Raw genomic sequence first — 23,724 nt, 5'->3', positions numbered from 1 at the left:
AAAATGGAAGCTCCCATCAAGTCCATTCTGACATTTGACATGTATTGTTCGTCAGTTTTGCTTTTTAGTGTCCGCTCCATTTTGTCTGTCTCTCAGCCCTGCTGTTCAAGCTTTTTGTTCTTTTATAGAAAATGATTGTGTTCAGAAACAGGCATAGATGAGGACTTCAAACGTTTTCCAGTTAATTAACTCTCCACAAAGGTGATCCTACTTTTTCCTTCTCAGTTCCTGCCCTGCTTCACTGGTAAGTTAGCTCAGTTTTCTTAGAGTAATTTGGCTACCTCAGTAACTGCTGCTTTCAGAAAACACGTATTTGAAAATTCATAGACAGACTTGCAAAACTTTGATTTTTCAAGTCACTTTGAATTTTTATTAATTTTTACATAGACTAACTCAGAGTTTAATGCACACTCTTCTCTCTTAAAGGTGGGCTCTCTGTTTCCAAAACTGAGACACAATACAAGCATGAAAGAGGGGCCTCGCATTACTCTTACCTTTGATAAAAGCGGTATACATTTTAGGATAAATTAGAGGCCTTCCATTTCCAGTGCTGTCAGTCTTGTACCTTTTACGGTCCTATATGTAAATTGAAAATTAAAGCAATCTTTATGCAGATGGAATAATTACACATCCAGTAGCCTGGTAAATAAAACAACTGATTGGAGAAGTGATTGCCTTTGACTGTCAGATTGTTTCTCTGTTGCTTAAATTACAGACTTCAGGAAGCTTCCGAAAGAATTAAAATCTTTTCATGTCAGTTTACTTCATGTATTATTGTCACATACATAAGTGTTTGAAATCTCATCTGTGGCAGGTATAAGAGAAGCTGGGGGATAGACAATGCTTTATGAAAAAGAATGAGATAATCTTAATCAAGAAGTTCTAGAAATGATATCAGTGCTGCTGAATACTTGTTGATTACTCCTATGAATTGTTACTATTGGTAACCTTACTGGAGAGGATGATGGGTGACCAGCAGCTGATACCCAGTGTACCATGCATAGCGCAACATCTCCTGGCTCAAACTGTGGAATAAAGGGCGGTTACTTGCTTCAAGAGGATTCAGTCCTTGCAAAAATCTCATTTGAGCTGCAGTCTTACAGGAAACTAACGTAAGGAAAGCGAGTCTTTTCCGAGAACTGTCCCCTGTGAACTGAGTAACTAACTTTTTGTGGCGTGTTTCTCCACTGATGTTGAATCCACACGCTCTTCCCTGGCATGAGGATAAACCAAGGATGTTGGCACTGACCACGGGTGCGTGAGCTGCTACTCTGCTATTCAAACTGGAGAACTGGGCCGGGGAAAACACTGCAGCTCCCTGCGTTCGTTTGTGTGGCAGAGGGCGGGGAAATGAGGCCATTTGCTGTGAATTCAAGGAGAGCTCCATCTTCAGGGCCATGGTTTCACTTTCTGCTTTTGGCTCCCTGGAGTCTCACACTTGCCTGTGTACAGCTAATACATAGCTTTGCTAAATATTTGCTTTTCTTTGGTGGTGTCTGTGTTTCAGTGACACATGAAGAGATTCTGACAATATGGGTCTAAGGTATGCTGACACTTGTAATCAGAGAGTTGGGATTTCTAAGTGTGATGTGCTCATTCATACTGTTATTTTGCTGTATGGTTTCCACTAAGCTCACCAGAACGTTATCAGTCTCTTTACTTGCCTTTTGCCCTTTCAGATACTTGACCTTAAATATTCAAGGTTATAATTTATATTATTAACTAATATAATAATATAGCTGGTTGTGAAAAACTATTGTCAATCTCAGATCCAAGTGGAAAATTATATTCATTTAGTATTACCATTTCTCACTGCTGTAGTCGAGGAAAAAATCAAGGCATTTACACCCTTCTAACTAGCATTGTGAGTTTGCTCGTTGCTTTATTTACCGCTGATCCTTTGCCACTTTTACTTAATGGACTGTTGGACAAATGTTTTCTAGATGGATGAATGATCCTTGGAGGACAACTGTGGTTGCTTCCAGTTTGCATGAAGAAGATTGTTGATGTTGTCTATTTATAACTGTCTGGTTTATATAATGTGAAAGAGATCCCAAGACAGCATCTTTGCAGCCAAATTATATTAATGAGTCAATCCGAACAAAAGAAGAAAATTCATTTGGGTGTGGTTGGCATCTTTCAATTTGCTTTGTATATACAGTGCTCAGTCCTAGGTTTAAGGATTGATGTGCATCTTTTGACAGCTCTGAGGATATAAAATGGCAAATGAAAGCACAATACATATGATACAATGAAGGAAAGAATCAAGACCTACCGTTAAAGTGAAGAGCTGGTAGCCTGGAAAAACGGAAGTAAAGGCAAATATCTTTCAATAGGCTTTGCAGGTCTCACTCAGCACACCTGGGAAGATCAATAAAATTAAAAAAAAACATGCAAATCCTCATCAGCAATGATAACTTTTGGTGAACAAAGGACAGCACTACATCTTACAGAAATGAGTTATTGGAAAGGAGCAAGACAAATACTTTGTAGATCAGTAAGCCATAATTCGGCTCATCCTTGACAAGGCTGCACAAAGCAGTAGGTGCAGTCACTGGAAGGATGAGGAAATACTTCCTCTTCCCACAGCTTCTCATGAGCGCCCTGAGCATCTCTGCTCTGTCACGGCTGAAGAACAAGAACGCTACTTCCAGTCCTGGTCTCTCCTTAATCTGAGTTTTAGACCGTTCAGGAGCAGTGACAACACTCTTGCTTTGACTGTGCTGAAATCCATAGAGCGTTTTGGGGACAAATCATGATGTTATTGCATATATTTGCATCCACTCTTTGGTCCCTTTATTTTGCAGGTGCGTCCTTAGGTGACAAAAAAGACTTGGGAATATCTAAGGCCTGATCCTGTTTTTCAAGCTATTTGCAGCTTTATCAGGGCAAAGGAACCTCTTCTGCTATACTGAGCTCCAAAGCTCTCTCTCCAAAGCTGCTGGCTCTCACAGAGGGTGTCCCTGGTGTTGGGAGAATGTTATGAGAGCCTTTCATTCAAATGCTGGGGAGATATCACGAGTTAAACACAAGGCAGAGCAAGAGACTAGAAAGCTCTATAAGGCATAGATCCATTTATAGCCTGTGAAGCATAGTGACCACCACCAAGCCGCTCCTTGTCTACCTTATCCACCTTATAGCTGAGAATGAGCTTTAGGGGGTAGGGGACGACTTTGCGGACGCTGTAGTTTCTCTAGCACGTTGGTGGGCTTGGGACCTGTGGCTTTTCCGGGGAACTGTCATGATCTTCCTTGTAGGTCATTTCCAGAGAAAAAGCAGCAAAGCAAATATGTCTTGTTAGGTGTTATGTTCCAAAATAATGTTCCAGTCCTCAATTACCGCTTGTCACTGCTCCACTTGCAGTCAATACAAAGCTATCAGTTGTCTTCCTTCTGCAAGTGGTTTCTCTTTTTTCATTTAGAAACAACTCAATTATAACTCTTCCTGAGTCTGGCATGAGGTAATTTTTTCTTTCCTCGTATTAATGTCTGTCATCTGCCCTTTTGTCTTGCTAATGATTCTTAATCAGTCTGCTGTAGCGGGTTTGGATACGCTACCTGGTCATGTCCTGGTAGGCAGTGCTGCAAGGTAATGCACCAATGATGTGATTCATTAGGAAAACTTCGTGTAGAAATAACCTGAACATGAGATTTAAAAGCTAGACACATTGGCCTGCCTTGTTACAAATAAAATGCTGTTCTTATTTCTTTAGGGTTAGACTGCAGCTTGGATTAAGCACTTCTGCAAAAGTGGAAGTGGGAATAACATTTGATTTGACTTCCTGAATTTTATCTCTGGGCATGAACGGACAAAACGGCAATGAGAAGAAGTTACAGTTTTCTTCCCCCTCAAAAGAAACTCTATTTTTCAAATGACCTGGGTTTAAAGGTGAACGCTGCAGGTGGTTCTGGCATAACTGTCTATGCCCAGACCAAGCCGTTTGGTGTGGCAGGAAAGGATTCTTCTTTAAAAAATATGTGTATATGTATTTGTATATATCTACACATATTTTATATATATGTATGTATGTATGTATGTATGCATGCATGCATGCATGCATGCATGCTTATGTATATGTACATATGTATATGTATCATATATATTTCAAAAGTGGCAGACCTAGGGGAGACTCAGCAGTAAGTAGGGATCAGAGCTAGAGGTGTGCTGATGCCCCAGCCTTCCTGACACGCTGGGAAGTTAGGGAGCATCAACAGAGAGGCCAATTTTTTGATGTTGTGCTGAATCAGAAGAAAATTATTGTCCCACAAAACAGTAACTGAGGTTTAATGCACCACGTTCACTCCATGGATTGATCTCAGACTAGTGTGACCCTGAGTAGACTTGTCCCTTTGGGACATAATCTGACCTTTACTGACTAAAGAACCACAGATGATGATAAATAGATCCTCTTACTGCCCAATATTTAAGATTAATCCTTTCTTTCTCTCTTTTAAAAAATAAAAAATCAAACTCAGCCACAACCTCATTTCCTTAATTTTTAAAGTAATTTGCGTATGATACATTATAAAAAAGCAAATTTAATCACCTTTTGATTTTGAACTTGCTTTTGTATAAACCTATCTGTTTTTGTTGTCTACTTGGCTTATGTGAATTAGCTTGGAAATCCACGCAGTGTTGCAGCCTCTGAATGATATATTATCTCTCTCTCATCCCTGTCAGCTTCTGCAGGCAAGGACTGGTTGCCACAGCAGTCTGTATTAAAGCCGTAGTTCTTGATGATGAACCCTCTAAAGTGTGAACATTTTTTTTTCTTTTTAATGCCACAGCAGATTCTCAAATTGTATTCTGTCTGTGACTCAGGTTCCAAATGCATCTTTTTGAATAATATCTTCAGGGTATACAGCTGTTGAAACGTCAAGAAGTGTGACAGTACATTCAGCTTCTATCAGTCACCAATGGATTTGACCTTTTTTTGGTTGACTGAAGTAAGAATCCTTTGTAAGCACTTTTGCACGTCTCCGGTGGTAAGGTTTCTTCCCCCTGCAAGGCTCTTTGGCTTTCAGTGGAATTAGACACCCTTCAAACTTCGCTTCAGCTACGATAATTTATCACAAACACCTAGGAAGTAAAAGGCACCTTTTTTTTTTTTGTTCCTGAAATGAAGATCTTTCTTTCATTGTTGCGGGATTTGGGAGGTGGTATTGTTCAGGGTTTTCCTTTCCGTCTTGCTTGTCCCTTTCCCATCTCAAATGTCAGCTGGTGGGGAAGGTTTTTGTTTGTTTGTTTCTTCTTCTGAGTGTAGTTTATCTCACTCATAGAATTGGATAACACCCACTGATGATAGCTGTGTTTTCTTATATTAAAAGCTCAGTTATTCATATAGATTAAGGCTATAGAAATTATTTTAGATACTTTTCAGTAAAGAAAATATGTGTTGGGGGACAAAAGAAAGGTCAGGATTTAGATGGTAAGAAGAACTTGGAGGAACTTTTTTTAGAGACATACTATGAAAATATAGCATTGTTAATAGAGTGAAGATAAGTGCAGCAATACCCAAACCCCCTGGAAAACCACATCCACAGTACAGGCTTCCAAAGCAGCTAGTGGGGTACGTCTTCCACGGTGCTGTACATTGCTGTTTAAATCCCCCACCTGCTTCAGAAAGTCCGGTGCTGCGGTATTACAAACGATGCATGATGTGAGCAAAAAATGTAGACTGAAGATTTCCTGCTGATCTGAAAGTCTTACATCCATATCAATAGCATGCTAATGTCACAAAATCTGTCGTCAGTGTCCCTTATACACTGGTATGAGGTAGGTGGAAAGGTAATGAGGGTAAGCCCTTTAGTCCTATGCTGTCTCATTTTTTTTTGGAAATTGAAAGTGTGAAAGATCTATAAAATAAACATAAAAGGAGAAGGAAAGTATTCCTCCTTCCCCCTCCTGCCCCAGTATAAAGGCTCTGTGTTGGGTATGGCACCTTACGATTTACTTCAGCCTTACTTTAAACTTAGTTTTATCCAAAGTTCAATTTCTTTTCAATCATCCCACTCTTCCTAACAGATTCCAAACTCCCAAATCACTGAAATATATATATATACGTATATATATATATATGTATATATTATTTCCTCTATTCTTCTACCTAAAGTAATTAACCATTGGAAATTAAAACAAATTTTTTCCTTCTGAATGGAACAAAACACTTGATCTGACCCAGAGCAATTTATTGTAATATTTTTCTAGGGTTACTAGTGGACTTGAAGCTTTCCTCTATGTCTTTTCCCTAGCTTCTTTGGACATTCGATAATTTTTTTTTTTTTTGATGAGAAATTATAGGAATGGGAGTATAGCTGGGAACAGCTCACACTGTTCTATTAGTTTCTCATTTCTTTTCCTGTTACTGCTTTGTGTTGTGTAACTCATTTGCAAATAATGAAAATGATTTCCTCACTTCTGCTAAAGGTGTTTTATCTAATTGAAAGCAACCAGCAGGTGGTTCATGTAAAATCTCATTAGCTTATGATTGCTTTTGACACCCCTTTGAAGGAATGTTACATTTCCTTACAACTGGAAACACACCCTGTATCTAGGTTAATTGTCATGAATTACAACATAAAGAACACTCACTTTTTTCAAGATTTATTATAAAAAGAGAGAGGATATTTTAGCAATCTAAGACATTTTCATAGCTTTCCTTACTGAGCATTTTGCAAACTCAGTATCCTCCCAGTGTTCCTCTGTGCCAAGGAAGTGGCACAGTTTGCTACAGGGAGATGGCTGTAGTCTGCTACAGGGAGATTAAAGTTATGCACAGACATTAGAGTCCAGCTGCTGTAAAATTATTTTTGCCTTCTGTTTTCTGAGGCCTAAATCATTTAGATGGCTCAAACACATTTTCCAATTGTGACATAGGCACTGAGAAACTTATTTCTAAAAACTGAGTCTATATCAGAAGATGACATCCATAAAATGATTTAGATTCTTGAACTCTGTTGTTAGGTATTAATGGTAAACATTTAAAGCCTTGAAATATATATTTAGTCCTGAAGGTGCATCACCTTTTGCTGGTAAAGCTCATCAAGTGCTAAAGGTGGTTCTTCTGGGCAAGCCCAGCTATGTCTCAACCGTAACAGGTTCAGGTCATATTTGACCTCTGTTAAAATTAAAACATATAGTGTTCCTCTGCTTACCCCACCTTCATAGCCTGACCTGGTTGATGTTCTCGGAGAGCACCTAGCAGTGTGGCATCCACATAAAAGCAAGAAGAAGTGCCAGCACCACTTCTATTTTATCTATCTACTGTGTCAGTGGCTGGACCACCATGTCCAGTTTGTGAAACGTTGCTGCTAAATGCCTCATTTCCATCGTTAGCCGGGGATTCAGCTTTCTGTTTACCATAGAGTATAGAAGGCTTTGCATCCAAAAGAGATCCCTATTCAAGAAGGCAAAGGTCTTCTCAGTGTGTCTGATCATATATCAAATGCCACCTTTATTATTCCATGCAGAAGAGCCAGAATGAGAGAGAAAGAAAACAAGAGATCTGCTTAGGTACTGACGCACAGAGGGTTTCAGTCACTCTTCAGTGTCTGCTTCTGGGCTCTTTTTTGTTATTTTAAAGCTATAGAAGTCCTAATCTGTTGACAGAATTCCTACCTAGAAACCTAATGCTGAGAGATCAAGAAATCTGAGCAGATGTAGTGTGACCCCGAAGGTCTTTCTGAGTACTTCTGATACACTGTCTAGGACAGGATTATGGCATCTGATTAAGTTAAGCACTATAACAGAAATCATGGAGGAAATATTCTCTATCTCTTCTTGTTTCAGTGTAAATATAGGAGCCTATGTGAGTCTGATAATTGGAAGGAGTTATTTTTATGGTTTTCCCAGAGTGATTGCTGTAGAATGTACAGCCCTAGATAAGTATCTCTTTTCTATTTTTTCATATATATTTATATTCAGACTTGTAATTATTGTATACCTCCTAAAGCTTGGGAAGAGTACCATATATATTTAAATAAACAAATGCATCTTCATAGTATCATAGTAAAATATATACAAATTTTGTCATAAATTTTACCTCTCAGAGTGCTGTGTATGTTCTGGCTTTTCTTCACACCTACAAAATGAAATGTGCAGTTAAGCAAGAGAAGGCACCATAGAGAACAAAGAACTAGAAAAAATAATGGCTGTACTTCTCAGCTCATGCCCAAACTGGCAGCAGAAAGAAAGGTCCAATAGGCAAATCACTCTGGCTCATCAGGAAAATCTTGGTTAGAGTCAAAATCATATAAATTCAGGGTACAATGCAATGGATTTGTTGTTGTCAATGAGTTTCCCACTTACTCATGGTACTTCTGTTTTCAGAAAGTTTTAACTGTATTACCTAGACGATCAGCACATCATATTGTTGAGTTCTGCTTCTGCTCTTCACTAGCTCCAGTAAGTGGATTCTCAATTAAAGATAACTAGTGAATGTATAATATGATTTTTATAGTCTTTTATCTGTTAAGAATGACGAAGATTTCTCTTCTCAGCATTCCCTCTAGGTCCATAAAATACTGTGTGACCCTGAAATTATTTTCACAAGGTTTGCCTTCTGGAAAATAACCACACTCCAAAATACCTCCTTTTGTTGTTAAAGAAATAGTGAATCTACTTTTCTTCAATTTCTCCTTCCCTTTTAGACTAACGTGAAAGATATCCCAGAAAAAAATGGTTTCAGTTCTGTCTCCCAGGCTTTTGAAAACCATTTTCCAATATAGGAAAATATTGAATTAATCTTAGGACAATGAAGACAGCAGTGCAGTTAACCTGATCTAGTTGCATAGTATGTATCTTTAGGGCTGTTATCACCACATTTAATAAGTGATTTTCAAAATAGATATATACAGGGCAATTTCAAGGAATGAGTATTTATTATTAGTGTTTTATCTGTTATTTCAAGTGATTTGGCAGAACAGAGTGCATTCTGGTTACCACACAAGAGTGATAACCATTTCCGAAAAGTGAAGACAAGCAAAAGTAGATATGATAGACACGTAAATACATAGCTAAAAATTAATGAAATACCTAATTAGTGGTTGTGTCAGTATTGCTGTACCTATGAAAAGGTGCTTATCATATTCTCATCAGTCTTTGAGGCAGTGAAGAAGTCCAAGTGCTGATGAAAAGGCAGTATAAAAAAGTACTGTGGATGCTGAGATGAGCCAGGGAGGAAATAAGAGACATTTAAAATGAGGTAAAAAAGAAATGAGAAGAAAAGAAATGTTATATCAGGAGCTCAAGAGCTACCTAGGTTAGGCAGAATATTTAAAATGTCTTTGGATGAGATACAGAGGAATGTAGAAAACAGCTTTAGGGTGATAATATAAATCTGTGACTCAAAGCTAGGCTAGTGTTTTTATTTGGTTAGTTGTTTTTTTTTTTCTTTTTCTTTCTTTAGCTGTACCAAGTGACCCTGCAACCCTCTTTTGCTTATATCCTGACTGATATAACATTATTGCAACAAAGCTGTAACTGAGAGAGGTAAGTGGAAAGCATTAGGGCAGACTACAGACAGCTCCAGAGGGATTTCAACTGGTGAAGAGAGGATGCCTCAGAAAGATGTGAGTGAAATCCTAAGAGATGAAAACCCCGTCAGAGCTCCCTTTTGTTGCCTGTCCTTGTGGAGCACACTCAGTGCATGAACAGGATCCCATAGCATGCTGTAGCTGGTCCTGTTGGCAGCAGCTGGTCACTTTTTAAAAATTATATTATACCTCAGATGGATTCATCTAATCTACTTAACTGATAGTAGTGTTTGGAGTAGCAGAAGTTATGCCTTAACATTTGGCCTCAGGTTTTTTTTGGAGGAGTGTTTAGATGATTCACTGCGGTGGTCGAATCACGTATCTCGTAATAGCTATTGCTACAGATTAGTGGAGTGATAAACTATTAACGCATCATATGCAAGGAAAACAAATACGTACAAGTGTCACTGGCCTACCTCATGCTGATGAGGACAATTCTGTCTGGAACAGTGTGATGAGTGAAATGAAACCAGTTTTCCTAGGAAGCATTCTAGAGTTTATCTTACATTAGGAATTCTTTCAGACCTACCCAGAGCAATAGCTGACAAAATGCTTGTGAGAATATAACCGTTATACACACTAAACCCAGAGAAATATATATTGATTTTCATTCATTTAAAATTAGAGAACACCCTTAGTTTGCTAAAGCCGTTATGCGATTGGAACTGTCAGAGCATGCATCAACTGGAGAACATCATCCTTATAAAATGTTTTCTACATTCAGATTAATAATGATTCTTAAAGCTTATAACTTGGTGAGAGGTGGACGTGTTTTTGAATAGTTGCTGGAGGTTATCAAGAAAATGCTATTGTCTTGAAGAGATATTGAAGCTGCACGTATCTTAGACAATAAAAATAAGTGAATCGTTTGGTACACGGAACTAGACACAAATTCTGAAATTATCAGCGTTGTATTAAAGAGGGTTTGGCAGCAACTAGTAGACTTTATGTTTTATTTCTCAAGAAGCAGCATAAATGGTAGCAAACCTCCATTTCCTTCAGTGTTCAGAGTTGAGTTTATAAAAGTACTAGTATGTATGTGTATGATGTATTATTTGATTCTGAAAGACAATGGTGTGGGGGGAGGTATAAAGGCAATAGTCTTGCATATAGCGAAAAAGGGGAATTATATTGCTTTTCTGAGCAAGAGAGTTGAAGGTAACTGCCCAGAGGACAATCTTGTAGTCTGAAAACTGCGAGAATGCAAACTTGCACTCTTTCAAGGTCATGCCTACCAATAAGCACTAATTGGTGGTATGTTTCTTACAAGAAAAGCAGGAGCTTACAGGACAGCCAGCTCCAGGCAGTAAGTGGAAGCTGGGGTTTGCCTGGATCTTTATGTGTGCACAGCAACACTAAGTTGTCACTGAGAGAGAGATAATTCCAGTCATATTCATACTGAGGTGGATCAACTTAAATGAGCAGTAATGACAGAATGACAGAAAATGAACAAAAATTACTGTAACATTACTGGCGAGTACTAAATGGTGGGCCAGTTCTAGCAATTCTAAGTAAACTTAGGTGAGTTGATTCTCTCCTGTTCTGAAAATAGACATAAAAAATTTTACAACAGTGAAGAATAAAGAATAATTGATGCTTACTTTTATTAGTAAGGAAAGAGCAGAGATTAATAATAGAAAATAGGACTAAAACACTCCACAAATTCATTCCTTATCCCAAGCAATGGCCAACTATAGCTAAACTTGACAGGTACTTGTCTAACCTGCTCTTAAAAACCTTCTGTGGTGGAGGTTTCATAACAATCTTCCATCTTCCCACCCCCAGCAATCTGTTCCACTTGCAAAGTTTTCCAATAATTAGCTTAAATCTTTCTTGATGAGTTTAAGGCTATTACTTCACATCTATTCGCAGTCTATTTCTTTCATCTTCGTTGCTATGCAGTTGATGACTGCTATATTGTGTGTCCCTTCAATCTTCAGCTGAATCAACCTCCATTCTTTTAGTTTTTCCCTGTAGGTCATATTTTCTTGAGTTCATATGGTTCCCATTGCTTTCCTTTCCAATAAGTTTCTTGGAGAGTGGTGTTCCAAACTGGATGCACTACTCGAGCTGGGAGGTAACAGATAAATAGAATGGAAAGATTATTTCCATTATTTCATGTATCTTTCACAAGATATTTTTCTTCCCACATCTTTACACAGTGTGTAGCTTTTTTGCAACAAGGTAAGACTGGAAACTCCTGTTCATCAGGGGATTTCCAGACTCTTTTCCGTAGCACGGCTACTTAGGTTGAGCATCATCCCATATTTGTGGAGATAATTATTTTTAATTAAGGGTAGAATGTTGCATTTATTTTCACTGAATTACCTGCTATTTGACTTAGACCACAAGATCTAAAAAACCTCGAGATCACCATCCTTGCTAATCCTGTCTGTGTGGTATACATACCGGTACATACCAATACACTGGTATTGCCATCCAAGTCAATGAAAACAATGAAAACATTAAATACTATTGGTCACAAATCCCTAATTATCCCACTGTATCTTTCCCTTTTGATGGTGAACAACAGCGAACTCCTTTCTGACTATCATGTCCAAGCAGTTTTTCATTTCCCAGGCATTTTAATCTGTCCATATTTCCCCAGGTGATTTATGAGAATATCAATCTGATACGGTAGCAAAAGCCTTACTACAGTTGGGACAGGATATGAACTCTTTGTCCCTATTCACTAGACTTGCTGCTCTGGACAGAGCAGATTGCTTCTGACTGATTTGTGTGGAGCTGCTTCTCAGTACTTTATTATCTTCCTGATGCTTACGGATTGTATATTTTTTATAGGTGCGGATGTTAAGCTGACCAGCTGTGACTCTCACATCCTCTTCTTTTCTCCCTTTTCAGAGTCATTCTTATTCCTTTTTCTTTCACAACTCCACTTGTTCTCCATGAGCTTTCCAGAATAATTGCTAGTGGCTTTCATATTGCTTTACCCAGTTTCTAAGTGCCCTCATGAGTTTCAACAGGCTTTCAAATTTAAGTGAATTTCAAGTGGAGATATTTTATAAAGATATCGAGCTTTACAAAATTAGGGGCTCTTTGTACTCCAGTTCTTAACATCTACATACATATATACATTAAAAAGATAAAATGTGACCCCCAAAAAAGTATTATATAAGAAATGAAGCATCTTTGCATTTTTCCAGCAGTGGGCACACTTCCCTAATTGTTGTAGATACAATTTTAACAGAACTCTTAAAAGCTATGTTTTTTCAGGATATTATTGTACTGCTCCATATGGAAGTCTGGAACATTACGGAGATGGAGGATAAATCTCAGCTTTTTCTCCCCTTCCTACTCATCTTAATCCAGTTAAAATATGTTGGAATTTGTGGTACAAGTCTGCTAATGCAATGACATATGGTTCAAAATCTGTCCAGTTCGATGCTGTGGCAGGCAAAATTATTAGCCAAGTATCTTTCAGATCCAAGTAGCTAAACCCACATTATATAGGTGGACGAGAGGAGGACAAACCAAGAGGTAGCGGCAGTTTAATGGTAAGGGAATGAAAGAATAGTAAAGCTTTCTATCTGGTGGGACTATCCCAAGGAATTCTTTGCTAGGAAAAAGAATTGAATTAGGAGCTTCTTTGCCAGGCAGCTTATTGCAAAATTACCCCAAAAGCTAGAAGCAATGCTTTAATTTAGCAACGTTATGGCTCAGGAAGTTACTCAGGAAGATCGTCAGTGGAGAATGGGAGGAACCTCAAACGTTCTGGTCCGAAGGTGAAGTGTTTTGGCAGTCCTAAACTCTCTCTAGACTTGAGCCACCTCACATTGACATAAGTGAGACTTTTACTCCCGATAGCCTCAGAGGGCTAAACCAATAACAGATATCATTCATAACCTCTGGCTAAAAGTCCTGAAATAGGGCATATCTTTCTTAGAGGAATACCTAGCCCAGAAATACCTCCTACCTGGCCTAGCCAGAAAAAAATACAGTATCTCATTTAACAAGGGAATTTAACACTGATTCTGAGAGAAGCAGAATATCCTCTATGCTGCCAATAGAAAATTAGAGAATTAGTTCCATGGGAAAATAAGTTTGTGAAAAGATCCTCTGTCAGTCTTTCTTATCTGCTGGAGTTGGCTGCATTTCACCAGAGCCTTCATTAGCTGACTGAAGTATATGTGAATTTTTTATGTGCAGTGTCCATGAAGTTATAAGGGGTCTTGTCCTTGGAGGTGGCAGAATTAAGACAGTTAGAAAACCCTTACTAGCTCTTCATGCATAAAATGTATTTACTCATTATCAGAAACAATAAATCTTGTGAGAAGAAGAGCCAGGCTTTTGCTCCCAGCTATCATATAATCTTTTTTCTCCAAATCAATAGCACATTATGCAGCAATGCATCAGACAGTGGGCAGTTATATTGAGTAGTTATTAAATTAGATTCTCTTCCATCCACATCTATTTGTATTTCATTCTCTGTCCTCTACTTTATACAGGGCTAATGGATAATGAAGCCAGTAAAGTTTTTGCTGGGATTTCCAAAAGGCATTTATAATCGCTACCTGTGACCATAAACTGAGTTTTAGTGGGAGATGAGTGATCAGATCTTTTGCAATAGTTTGAAAATTGTGGTCCCAGAATTTGGATTTGTTTCTGAGAAACATCTAACGGAGGCTTCCTCCAGTCCTAATGGCAGGAGTGGAACTACTGAAAAAGCCAATTCACTCCAAAAGTGAATCTATAGTTATCAGAAGTCAATTCAGTTATCAATGAAATGTTTACGGACTATACCAATCTTCTGAGTGTGTCGATTTGGGACGAAAATACCAGATAGATAGAACTTCTTTCTTTCTGAAACTTACACTTTAAGTTCTGATCTGAGGTATATTTATGTGTTCATAATTCTTTAAAATGTTCTTAAGTATATTTATTTAGGAGAATTTTCTTCCTTGGAGAAATATTTAAGAATACTTTTTGTCTGAGGTAGCAAAAAGAAAAATATTTGATGTAGGTTAGAGGACAAGTCTGCATTGTGGAGAGCAGAATTCAGATAACAGTTAAAATTCTTAGGAAATATAGAAGACAAAATAAAAAAAAAAGGAAAATAAAAGAAAAAGAAGAATTGCAGACGAGTAAAGATGTAAAATTAATCTTTATACGGTGCTGAGTATCCTCAGCATTTCAACGGGGAATTAAAATTCACAGCACCTTTTTTTATATTCTCAGTATGTTTCTGCATTAGAGCTATTCTTTGACCGGTGAAAGGCAGGGAATATATAACAAAGAAAGAGGCATAAAAAGATTAGTTTAAGGACGCACAAAAACATCAAATCTTCATTCTCAAAGTATTTGTGAACGCTCAAAGTGAACAGAACACTAACTCAAATCAATTTTTGATAAAATATGACTGTAAAAGTGAAAAAAAAAAGCATCCAAAGTCACATGATGAAAAGATAGGTATGAAAACAAGCCAGATTGCTCTCAGGGTCAAATCCCTGTTTCAAGTGCAATAGATCCACTGAGTTAAGAGAGTGGCAATGATTTACACCAGTCAATGATTTACCCCATATGTCTTGTACTCTGACCTTCGCTAATGCCTGAGACCATTGATTCTCTTTTTTCCTTTGAGACACTGATATCAGTGGGGAATTCTGCCCATGAACACACAGCAGAATGTGGCCCTTGCACTTTGAATTGACATTTACCAGTACAGTGTATTAAACAGATCAATAGTCCCCTGACCCTCAACTCATCCTACTCAAGTAAAAAGTCAACATCACCTCTGCCTTTGATTAATTAATGCCAAGTATCCATTTCTGAAATAAGCCCATCTGTGAAATAACTGTACTAAGCAGAGTTAGGTCCTGATTCACACCCCACGCCAGAAGGTTACTGGTCAAAGAAAGTCTTTGGAACTTGTTGGGAGTCTCAAAGTCCAGGGGATATTCCTATTGTGCACGATGACATGTGGGCCTGTTCTTTCAAGGAGCTTTAACTTCCTTCATTTGCACCGAGTCTCTATTTGAAATAATTCTGGCAGGAGGCAGTGGCTTCACTAAATTGCTGTGGTGGTGGAAACAATAATATTAGCAGGTCGTGGGAGGAAGTAGACGAGCTCTGAAAGACGAGGCGGGGTGGTCATGTGTGCTTCAAAGTTTTGTGTGTTGGTTGTGTACAGTGCGGAGGCTCACACAGCCGCCAGCACTTGCCAGTTATCCCTTCCTTACCTACTCAATGAATCAACTTAATGAGAGAAAGTAAAATTCAGCATTTCAATAAATGCTTTCATATGGCACTTCTGAAACTTGTCCTATTATCTATGTAAACTGTGGTGCACTAATTTTCTCCCACTGCCTCACAGAGAAAGAATTAAATCTTCTCCTTTTTTAACATTACTATTTACTTTTTTGCCTATTAGTTATTTTAATTTCAGTGGATATTTTAGGCTTCTCCCTTATCCTAATGAATCTATCCCCAAGGAGGGAGGGAGTAGTAGAAATAGGACTTTTTTTGTGCTTTATATTGCTGGGCTTTTATCCTTTAATATCCAATTATTATTTTGTGTAAAAAACACTTCTGTTCATTAGGAAACATTTTTGTCATCAACCTTGCTAGATTGTTTGATTAACTCTAGTATTCAATGAAATTAAGTTTGGATAAAATGGCCACAGATTTTTTTTTTTTTTATTTCTTTTTGTTTCTTCCTTCTTTCCTTTTTCTTTTTTTAATTGCTTCTGTTAGAGTAAAGCCCAGTGGCCTGGTCAGTTACATTAAGTAGTCCCAGTGTCATACAATAAGGTAAATTAGGCCTTTTTTCTCTTCAGCTAATGACTGTTGGAGATAAGACAAGGAAGCAGAATCACAGCATGCACTGCAAAATCAATGGTTTCTTGGAATTTCCCTATTCAAGTGAAGAATATACACTTTAATCCCTGTGCATAGCAGCTTCTGTACTCATTTTAACTAGCTTCCACAAGAAAATGCCAGTATATTGAGATGCCCCAATTAAATTTTGTTGATATAGTGAACTTCTTTAAGGCTGAGCAATGCCCTTGTTAGAAAATAGACTAACAGCATAGCATACCTTACTCAGAAAAATCAGTTGACTTTTACATGGCAATATGAGGAAGTATCGGATGTTAAGTATGATTTCAAACAACCCTTTTTCCATTATTCTACATCTTTTCAAGGAGCATGTCCACCGTCATTTATTTTAATCAAGGAATTGAAGGTCAGCTACTAGAATGTTTTGTTATATACAAAAAGGTGTAGAAATCATGTAAGGAGAAGTTAGAAAAACAGTGGATATGCTTATCTGAAAAATATGAGGATGACACAAAAAAAGATACCATTATTTTCCTTCTCCTACTTCTCAAAAAAGGAATGATATTCTGAAAAATATTATGCTTACCAAGTCGTTTTCATGCATTCAGTGATCATCCTAATTCTATCCAGAAACTGTGCTGCCTGAGATAAAACTGAATGGCTGTAGGGTGATGTGCTCAAGGTGACAGGAAGATCAAGAGAGGACAGGAAAATGAGAGGAAAAGTGAGACTTTTCCTTACATTTTGATAAAGTTAAATCAAAAGAATAAGTCCTATTTGTGCTTGTCAGAGTATTCTGTGCCTGAGAGGCAAGGTTTTCCCAGTCTCTGATATCAGTGGTAATCATTGGTAGCCCCCGCTATTCTGCACAGTGCTACTGTAATCCCCACTGACATTAACGTTCTTTTGAATTCTGTGAGCTTTGGACAAGCTCCTAGTTGCTTAATACCTTGTTTTGATGTGCAGTTTTACACTAAGGCTGCAGCCTTTTCCTCAATTCTGTCTTGCTGTTGCTCCAGTTGGTAGGGAGCAATAGACTATAAGTGGTTGTGAAAAGCTTTCTGGGGAAACTATAGCACAAAAATATGGTTCCCAACTTATCTTTAGGTCTGTAGGCTCTATAGGTCACTTATCCATGTCAGCATTTAAACAAATTGTTAGTTAGTTAGTTAGTTAGCTGTAGATGGTGCCAAAATTTACTATCATGCCTGCAAACGTTTGCTGCAGAGGCCTGTTAATGTCAGTGGTATGACGCTGGGAGAGACTGGCTGTGGATAGGGGCAGTCTGGGCAGGGGACAATGTTTCACACCGCAGTGGCTGGAGCTCCTCAGCCTCGGTGACTGGAGAACCTCAAAAGTTCAGTTACCATTCACTTTTAGACATTTGGTGAGAAAGAGTAAGATTAATCTTCCTTAATTTTAGACATTTATAGTCATTTCAGGCTACTTGTGTAGCTAGTGGAAAGAAATCAGTGCTGTTTGGTTATCTGCTTTAAATATCTGTTTCAGGTGAGATGATAGTGCCTTAACAGAGCTTATTTTTCTTTTCTGACTATAAAGGGAATCCAGATGACTACGTTACATCTATGTGCATTACAGACTTATACATTTGGTTAGATGAATCACACCTTAAATTTTTCAGAAAGTCTACTCCTTTTGAATGCATAGACATCACAGGAAATCTAATAATCAGCTCATCACTGTCTTTTTCTTCTTTTAAGAATAATCAGACTGCATTCGAATTACCTCTGAACTAGCAGTAGAGGTTAAATTGCAATTTTCAGCTGACTCATCACCTTCCAAGATGTGATTCAGCTGATGAAACCTTTGTATTTAAGTGAATGTATCATTAGAAGTAGAAACTATCAGTCTCAAACTTCTTCATTCAAAGTGGACCTGATACTGAAAGATATGCATTAAACTGTGCTTGAACAGAACCAGTTCATGGGTAATAACCAGCTGGGTATTTTTCTTCTACACTTTTCCGTGCTCTCTAATCCCCTCTCAGCTTTTCCTCAGTTAAGTTACACTGAATGTCTGCCAAATGCGATGTGTTCCTGGCTTTCTCTGGACTGTATTTCGTATTCTTGTGCTGTCACACATTGTCGTAGTAGCAAGGTAGGTAAGAACTGTCATTTAAGGGCACCTCTATACCGTACACTGCATGTAAAGACATCCTTGCTTGGTTCAAATACAGGAGACAGCTTTACCTTGGGACTCTGGTGCTTTTTTAGGATCAGTTTACCCCATTTTCTCCTGCTGGTGCATCTAGCTGGCTGTCCATGTAAGTTTGCTCATTTGAAGTTTGTTCAGGTGATTTTGCACCGCATTATGTATATGGACTTATGGGATGAGCTCCATTTCACACCACTTTAGCAATCTGAGTTTCTGTTTCAGTCTCTTCAGGATTGCAGATGTTAAGGAGGAAGAAGCCTCCTGCTTGCTGAAAGGTATAGCTCTCCCCCTTTGCTTCCTGGGTCATATCTATCTCCCATTCCTGCTCATGGGATCACGTGTGTGTTCCCCCTCACCCCATTCGCTTGTAGGAAAGGAACAGGGTTTGACACTTTGATCACTACTGGCCCTGTAATAAATTACTTGCCATAACTGCAGTGCAAACAAAAATGATAAAGATGGACCCTCAGGAAGGTGAAGGTGGGATTCAGATGCCTACAGGTGGACAGATAGATGTCCTGGGACATCCTACCTCTCCTACCTCTGCAAAGGTCTCCTACAACTGTTGTGTCCTATTTGCCAGCCCTGTCCTGAATGTCTTGGGTTTTAGGACGCCTCAAATGGCACTATTTACCTGCGCACAGGCAACTGGAACTTGCAGCCTGAATCTAAAATAAAGCAAAATTCTGCACAAGGAGCTCATGCATTTGCAGCGTAGGTTAGCAGGTGAAGTCCCACGGAAGACTAAAGCAGCAGTGTTGCAATACAACCAGAGAATTAATTGCTAGAAAGCATATTCCTAATGGTAGGCTGTTTTTTTGGGAACCTACCTCATTACAGGAAACCAATACACGCATCGGATGCCCAAACTCAGGGATACCTCCTGGCAGACAGCTGCCACACCACACGAACAAAGGCGTCCATCTCACATGTTATGCTACATTTCCAAGAATTTGAGAGGCGTCTCTGCTTTCCTGTGGGTTCATCACTTTATATGAAACAATCAGCTGCTTTTGTTCTCCCTAACTTTAAGTCTGTGACCTAACATCTCAGCTGCTGGAAAGACAGTATTAAAATTCTCATCTTCCCCAAGGCCTGATTCCAGAAAATGTGAGACCTCAAGCCTGGAACTGAGAGCAAGCCACACTTTGTATGATAGGTCTGTAACTGACATAAAGTTTTCCAGAACATATCCTGCTTTAGCAATGGCATAAGTTTTCCTATTAGTATATAGGTCATTAGTGAAACTGAAGCATGAAGTCAGACAAAATCCTACTCATTCCTTTCCATCTTCCATTGGTAAGTTTGAAGGTCCTTGAACTGTTTCTGACATAGAAGTATTTACCAATGCTCTGGATTTTGAAATCATTCGGATAATAAGTATGGAAGATAAGAAACTTCAAAATGATAGGGTGAGTTTAAAAATACACTCTGAAGCCATTTCAGGAGGCATAGAAAAAAACCCGAGCCCTGATTTTCTAGGGACTATCTCAGCCAGAATCTGTTTATCCACTCATGCCTGTAATGGTGCTGGATAGAGAGAAGACTCTCATAGTCTGATTATTATTCATTACTACTCATTACAAGAAGAAGGTATGATGAATTCCTCTGCCCGCCAAAAGAAGGCTGATGTACTGAACATGCCCTCAGTATAGATACCGAAACGATGCAATAATAATCTTGTTCTGCTTTTCCTCTGCTGCCTGATAATCCCCTCTTCATTTTATTCTCCTTTCCTGATTTTAGGGCAAATTAAAAAATTAAAAGTGTTCCCCTGTTATCAGTTTAAAGTTCTGAAAGTGGCAAATATCTGACAAAATAATTGTTCGCTGCAGTGAAATGAGTGTCGGAAGAAATCAGTGCTGGAAGCATAGCCTGTGTTATCTTATTTTCCTTATTTCCTTCTCCCCCTTCCCATTCATCATTCCTGTGCTCTGAAATCAAAATCAAGTTGGTGCTATTCGCGATGCAGTACTTGAATGTCTCCTGATCACTTCACATTCCACTTTTGTAGTCATTCCAAGACTTATGTGGCTCACTGCCATTAGTCAAAATCAGTCTGAAAAGATTCTTTTTTCAAATTGGCAAAATTGCATGAACTGAGGGATGTCCTTATATCTTCAGTGAGCCAAAGTCAGCTTTTCAGGAGGTCACTTATCATGAAGAACTAGTATTTTATAATATCTCAGGTCCCAGCTTCTATCTGTGAAAATCACTACTGACTCAAGGCCTCGATTTTTTTTTATTCCTTTCCTTCCCTTAGGAAGGAAAACTATTCAATTGCCAAAGTGGGAATCTGGACCTCTGAATTCCATATATATAGAATATAGAGCACGTTAATGAACTGCTCTATGTTTCAACTTTCCCTTTATGCAAACTAGGAATATATGGTATTAATTTTCCTCATGTAGTCATTATGGCTTGATATATTATGCTTTGAAAATAACTTTGAAATTATAGAACAAAAAATATACTAATATTATTTTGATATTACAAGTATGCTGTTATAACAACCCATATTTTAAGAATATTTGGCCTATGTACACAACAAATTCATTCTTTACATAAAAGCACAAGACAACAACTCTCCCCCTTTTTTCCCAATTGCTCTTTCGTCCCTCACGGTCCCCACACATACACATCCTGATCTGGTAAGTAGAAACATACTGCAGTGGGCCAAATTTTACGCTACTGCACAACAATGGAGTTACCTCAGGGATTAATTTTCCCCGAAGTGTTTTCTGCTGTCAGATTATGAACTATTCAAGAGCATGATTAATTATAACTCCTCAGAGAGTCCCTTAGAAGGAAATATTGTGCTTTTGTCTAAGATTGGCACTTCCTGATTTGGCCTAACAAAAATGCATATTCGGTGATAAGCTGTCCTTTATTCTCGTTTGGATCCTCTAAAGGTCAGTTTAAGCAGGCTGACACAGCTATAACTCGGAAAGTTTCTCAAACTGTTGGCTCATTTTCTTTGAAGAAGGGTGTTTAATCAATAGATAAGTCACTAAGGGCATCACACAACAGCATATAACTGATGGTAATAAAACACTGTCAGAATTGAAGCTTTTTCAGGCCATCCTCCGTGCCATGGAGTACTGGAAACTTTATGTTAATTTCTTATTTCTCTCATCCTTATGCATTGCAATTCCACCTTAATTTTAATTCTCAGTCTAGCTTTTTACTTATGTTTGCACAATTGCAAGCGATTGAGACAGTATTTCTCAAGCTGTTAGCTGATTCACGGTAACCACTCAACGCCTGCTCCTTTCTTGCTTTGGTTGTTAAATGAAATGAGTAAGTTTAAATCACTTCTGCAGCGGTCAGCACAAATGAGAATCTAAATAGATGTTTCAAGCTAGCCTCTTTACTGTCAGAGTGAAACTGAGCTGAAGTGTAGAAGAATGGTCACCTCCTGCAGCATAAGCACTAATTTCTTATTACTTGCTAACATAATTGCCGTGATCATCTTTACCATCATTATAGTGCCAGCAAGGAAATGAATACATACTTTTTTATTTTTATTTTTTTTAGTAAATGCAGAAGGTATCTTTGATTTGCTGACTTTTTTTTTTTTTTAAATGAGGGCAAAAATCTTAACTACATGTATTTAAATTAGTGAAAAAGCATGGTCTTGCTCTTATTGTTTTGGAACTGGTTTAGGCTATACCAGAAAGCACAGTTTCACTAATAGCAGTTACATCAGGAAAGCCTTTCTGTGTTGCTACTGGCAAACTTCTAGGTTATACGAGACTCACGTAAATCATGGTTTTACTTCCACTAAGGTATTTTACAGCCAGGTAGAAATCCATTCACTATCTCATGGCAAAGAGGAATCAGAGCATTTACATTTTTATAATTCCTTACCTAATCTCTTGCTCACAGGAAAATTTCAGCTTACTTTCTCTGAATTATTGCCATATTGAAGGTTTGTTTTTCTTCTTTTTAGTATATTTTGACATTCTTCTTTGTAAAAAAGCTCCTCAGCTAAGTGATACACCATGGAAGTGCATTGCTATTATTGCAGAATTTATTCTTCCAGGGCATTCTCAGATTTGACTTACTGAAAACAATTCCTTATTTGCACCTACCTGAAACAAACAAACAAACAAACAAAAATAAAACAAAAATAAACACCCTTTGTCATGTTTCTTTCTGTTGGAATAATTATTGAAGAGGACACTTTCAATTTCTTCTATCCAATATAGAGTTTTTCACTATTCCAATTCTATCTTCATATGTATATAGCCTCAAATATGTCCTAAGTTTGTAAAAGAGGGCAAACACACTTGATTACCTAGCCAAAGAATAAACAATTACTTTAATAACAGTAAATAAATGAAAGAAGTACAATCATTTTTGGCTTAGGGGACACAAAGCACATTTTTTATTTTTATTTTTTTAACTTTTTGATAAATTTTCCTTTTTTTAAAAAAACTATGGATAGCATTGAAAATATACAATTTAAAAATGCCATGCCCCACATTTTAATGTTGTTGATTAAAAAGATATTTGAATTCTTTGCAAAAGAAAAAAGAAGGAAAATATATCTAAACAGGAAATAATGTTGACAAAATCTTTGTGTGCTAAACTCCTCAGGTCTACACATTTAGAGGGGCCTCTTACGGCTTAATATTATGAGCTGTTCCACTTAGATTTGAATTCTTGTGCTAGTAATCTTTGTTTATTGTTGTGGAAACGGAAGATTGGGTATACTTGATTTAACATTACTGCTGATAGGCCCATATCCTGAAGATCAGTCAGACCCTTGCAACCCACTGAAGTCAGTAGCACAACAATCTTTCATGAATATGAGCCTGAGTGATTTCTGATCTAACTTTTATAGGACAACAATTTTGGATATGGTTTATCTTAATATTTGATGATTCTTAATGTGGCAAGGTCAATCTCCCTTACAAGAGAACTCGGCTACTGCCTCAGTGTCTCCATAATAACAATCGGCTCAGTAACCTCCCACACGACCCAGCTGAACAGGAACATAACAAATATGCGACTAGGTCACACCAGTGGTCCATTCACCTCCAATTGCCACCAAAGAAGAGGCCATTCGGGGAAAGCTGTCCTTGCTCCCTTCGTCCTTCCCAGCATCCGTAGCTGCTGCAGTGTGTGCATCCCTGCCTAGTGCCTCTAGTATCTTATGTCCATGAATTTGTCTTATCCCTTTTTGGAGATGCTGATACTGTCTCTCTCCTCAGCC

General features: G+C 38.0%; 1 long non-coding RNA gene across 1 annotated transcript in view; it reads right to left on the bottom strand.

Moving 5' to 3' along the window:
* Positions 1-494: 494 nt before the first annotated feature.
* The window catches only part of LOC104149566 (uncharacterized), a 35,743-nt gene continuing 12,513 nt past the window's right edge, over positions 495-23,724 (bottom strand). Inside the window, exons 2-4 of the long non-coding RNA XR_695355.2 lie at positions 8,042-8,080; positions 2,276-2,361; positions 495-576 (exon numbers count right to left, since the gene is read on the bottom strand). This is a non-coding gene — a long non-coding RNA (uncharacterized lncRNA). The remainder of the gene's footprint in view (positions 577-2,275; positions 2,362-8,041; positions 8,081-23,724) is intronic.

The sequence above is a fragment of the Struthio camelus genome, chromosome 1 (assembly GCF_040807025.1).
Source record: "Struthio camelus isolate bStrCam1 chromosome 1, bStrCam1.hap1, whole genome shotgun sequence".
Lineage (NCBI taxonomy): Eukaryota > Metazoa > Chordata > Aves > Struthioniformes > Struthionidae > Struthio > Struthio camelus.
Note: the sequence above shows the minus strand (reverse complement) of the source record. Positions and strands in the feature narration are given on the sequence as shown.